The sequence below is a fragment of the Leuciscus leuciscus genome, assembly GCF_965113295.1.
Source record: "Leuciscus leuciscus genome assembly, chromosome: 7".
NCBI lineage: Eukaryota > Metazoa > Chordata > Actinopteri > Cypriniformes > Leuciscidae > Leuciscus > Leuciscus leuciscus.
In genome coordinates, this window is record NC_138731.1 from 2,766,142 (window position 1) to 2,770,347 (window position 4,206).

At 38.5% G+C, this 4,206-nt stretch overlaps 1 long non-coding RNA gene across 1 annotated transcript; it reads right to left on the bottom strand.

Moving 5' to 3' along the window:
* Positions 1–2,262: 2,262 nt before the first annotated feature.
* On the bottom strand, positions 2,263–3,985 carry LOC309503525. The gene is made up of 3 exons (XR_014207691.1): positions 3,420–3,985; positions 3,219–3,341; positions 2,263–2,802 (listed from the first exon to the last, which is right to left on the bottom strand). It is a non-coding gene; the product is annotated as an uncharacterized lncRNA (long non-coding RNA).
* Positions 3,986–4,206: the final 221 nt, after the last annotated feature.

Below are 4,206 nucleotides of genomic sequence, written 5' to 3' on the forward strand. Positions count from 1 at the left end.
ACAAACTGTAAACTTTTAATATCAACAGATGCCTCTGGCCTTTCTGTTAATCAGAGTAAATCAGAGATTATGACAATTCATCATCATTCTGCTATCCCAGATATATGTGGAATTAAGGTAAAGGAAAAGGTTAGGTATCTTGGTATTATAATCAATAAATGTCCACATGAAAGAGTTGAAAATAATTGTTCTACCTGGTTACATAAAGCAAAAATGTTTTTTAATTGCTGGTCTCAGAGAAATCTGTCTATCCATGGACGTGTTCTGCTTTCCAAGGCTGAGGGAGTGTCGAGGCTGGTATATCCGGCTCTCTCCTTGTATGTTAGCTCTAAAATGTGCTCAGATATTGACATGGCCATATTTAAGTTCATTTGGAAAAACAAGACTGAATATATAAAGCGAAAAACGATTATCAGAACTCTTTCAGAGGGTGGGCTTAACGTTCTTGATTTCATGGTTTTATAGCCCCAATTTGTTTTTTGAAAAGTGTGGAGGATTAAACTTTTTATTATCGTGTGACTTCAAATGTAGTAAACTTCCCATCAAATTATCCAGTCTTCACAAGCAACCACTAGATGCATGGAAAATAGCCTTTAAACATAATTTCTCCCCACACACTTGTATGATATGGAATAACCAACATGTATTATCTAAAATAAAATAAAAAGAATGGTTTGATAAAGGAATTATTTTTATTTCCGACTTACTAAATTGTAATGGTGAGATTTATACTTATCAACAATTTCTTGCTCTCTCAGGGATTGCATCTACATGTAGAGATCACCATATGATTGTTAAAAATATCTCCAGTAAATTGCTTCAGCTTGTGAAAGCACATCTCAGTTACAACTCAGTGTTACGGCAGACTCCTAAACTTATTATAGGAGGTGTTAATATTTTGGATATGAAGTGTAATAACTCTAACATCAGAAAGTGTCTGAATCAAGATATCAGCTTTTACCCAAAAGCAATTCTGAAATGGAAACAAATTTTTTTCTTCTATACCTTCAATTCAGACAATCTGGTCAGCAAGTAATACATTTTTTACTGCCAGATAAGGTCAAGGAAACTAATTTTAAAATACTACACAGGTATTATCCGTGTAACGCATTTCTTAATAAGTTTAAAAAAGATTTCTCACCACTATTTTGTTTTTATGATCTTGAATCTGAAACTCTCATACATATGTTTTGTAATTGTAAATACTCTGAAGACTTTTGGAAGCAGGAATCTATGATGGGTTTTGATACATTCTACAAAATAATTAGAATAGATGAGGCTATGATATTATTCTTGGATTGCAATACTGGCTCAGATATAATTGATAACACATTAAAGTTAATAATTATTCTTGGAAAGTTTCATATACATAAAGCTAAAGTAATGTCTATAACACCCTCCTTTAATTTTTTTTTTTCTGTAAAGATCTTAAAATATTCTATGACTCATTGAATTCAATCACTAGAAATAAGAAGTGCATAAAAACATCTCTTATATTGAAAAAAATATTTTGTAGAATTGAATGTTTTACTCTGTACAATGTAAGATCTGTAATATGTTTTCCCCAGTTTCTGTTTGTCTTATGTTTGATGCTAAATGTCTGTAAGCTTTTATGAAAGTAAAAAAAAAAAAAAAAACCTAAGGCCCATAAAATTGCTACAGAAAATATTTTACAATTTGGATTTTGTTAGAGTTGTTAGACCTTTAGACTGTGTACCAAGCCAAACCACATTTTTTTGAGCCTTTGAAAATGCCAGAGAAACAGCGCTTGCGTCTCTGTTGTGGGAATTACACGGTCTGGAAGCGTCACGTTATTCAAGATCAAACAGAAAAGCTAATGAATAATTGGATTCAACCTTGTGATAAATACGCGAGTTTGTGTAATATAGGTGATATTACTGTCACAACAGCCAACAGATTTTTTTGGTATATCATTTAATATATTTTTTGCCTCTAAGGCAATGCTACATAGTATTTTAAGCGTTTAATAAATGATAAAGTTGAAAATGTATAGTATGACAAAATGTTGAGCAACAAAGATACATGCTTTTGTTAGAAGTCACCAGTAATCTTGTTTATTAACAATAAACAATAACATCAATATTATGAGCACATCAGAATGAACTGTAATAAGAAATACAAATAATACTGTAATGGATGTCAAAAAGAGTAGCAGAGTAACATCTTTTTAGGTTTAGTTAGCTTTGTCCACTAAAATGAACCAAAAACCTGAGCACGTCTCTCTGAGGCCTTCTCGGAGCTTCTCTCCGCCTCAGCTGATGATGCAGGAACTTCGAGAAGTAAGCGGACCAGAGTCTCCACTTGCTTGAAGAGTCCACGGACCTCAGGTACCATGTTCTACAAAATATTGACCACTTCTGTACAACTTTGGTATTTATAATTTGTGCGAAACATGGCCATCTGCACCTTTAGGGACCGGGATTTCAGCTCAGGGTACAGTTCAACAATGTTGTTGACTTGCCAAGAGATCAGGACATTTTCAAGCATGACAATGATGCGCAGACCCTCCTGTTCAAATCTGTGTGTCAGCTGTGTCATCACTGTATCAAGAGCTTGGAAGATCTGCACACGACAGTACTCCTCATCTGTATTCGCAATGTAGGGCTGAGCTGGACCAGCATGTCTTGTAGAAGGCCTTCTATAATGTGGGACTGTTATCGCCTCAAGAGGCAGGCAGCTGATCGCTTGGGTGAGGGCAAAACTTGACTGTGGAGATCACAGAGTTGATCACACAGCAATCAATACAGCCAACTCCCTCCATAGAGCCAGGACAGCAGGCACCTGAAAAATACAGAACAACTGAACCATTTCAGCCTGATCCCAAATTAATTGAGGTTCAGAAGTTGTCAAACAAAACTCTTAGATTTCAGGAGAGCTGGTTTAAGAGCTTCTCATGGCTGCACTACTGCTCTGAGCTAAAAGGGGTAGTGTGTTTTTACGGCATCAATGCCTTTTCCGAACAGACGTCCACACTGGCCAAGAATACAGAGCAAGCATTCGTCTCTCAGCGTTTCAGGAACTGGAAACATGGTCCAGAAGCTTTCGAGAGACATACAAACAGCAAAGCTCACAACATTGCAGTGAACACATTCATTCACTCTGAAAAGTCAATAAAAGTGCAACTGTGCAGCATTTCATCAAAGGCACAAGAGGAGGCCAGGTTAAATAAGTCAAAAATAGTAAATGCTGTTAAATACCTGACCCAACAAGGCTTTCCTCTGAGGGGGCACGGCCAAGAGGAAGGACATTTCCACCAGCTTCTCCTCTTCATGGCAGAGAGTGATCCTGGTCTGGCAAGCTGGCTCAAACCTACACAAGCCCTGCAATGCAAAATGAAATAATGAATTTAATGAGCAACACCATAATTCGCGGAATTGCACAGGAAATTTCTGCTTTACCAGTAGTGCAGTATTCAGTAATAATGGATGGGACGCAGGACATCAGTGGTGTTGAGCAGGTGTCTATCTGCATACGTTATGTTGACACAGACCTGGGACCTAGAGAGGAGTTGGTTGGCCTTTATGAAGCTTCTTCTACAACTGGTGAGCAAATAGGCAAGATTGCTTCTGATGTCCTCCTCCGTCTAAACCTTACCTTTCCAGTCTGCGTGGTCAAACCTACAATGGAGCAGTAAACATATCTGGGCATTCGTCAAGTGTACGAGCTCACATCCACAGAGAGCAACCACCCGCCACTTTAGTTCACTGTGGCCCCCACGACAAGCAGCCTGTTCAGCTGCACCAATAATTCGCGATTCTTTGCTATGGATACATGAGCTGGGCTGTTTATTTGGCCAGTCAGGCAAGTTTAAAACCATTTTTAAGTCTGTGGCAAAATCTACATCTGGCTGCTATACAACACTGAAACCATTGTGTCCAACTAGAAGGACAGTGCATGCACCACCCAATATGAATCTGTCTTGACAGCACTGGAGGAAATGGCATCATACGGCACACACGACACTGCCTCCAAAGCCAATGGCCTTCGCGAGCGTTTTCAGAAAGGGAACACTGTCCTTGGACTGCTGTTGGCACAGGACATTATGATAGGCCTTGAAGGCCTGAACACCTCACATCAAGCGAGAGGAGCAACAGTCGAAGGCATGCTAAGTGCAGTTGAGTGTGTGAAAAATGGCTTTCAGAACAAAAGATCGGATGAAAGTTTCAGAGAGCTCTACACACAGGC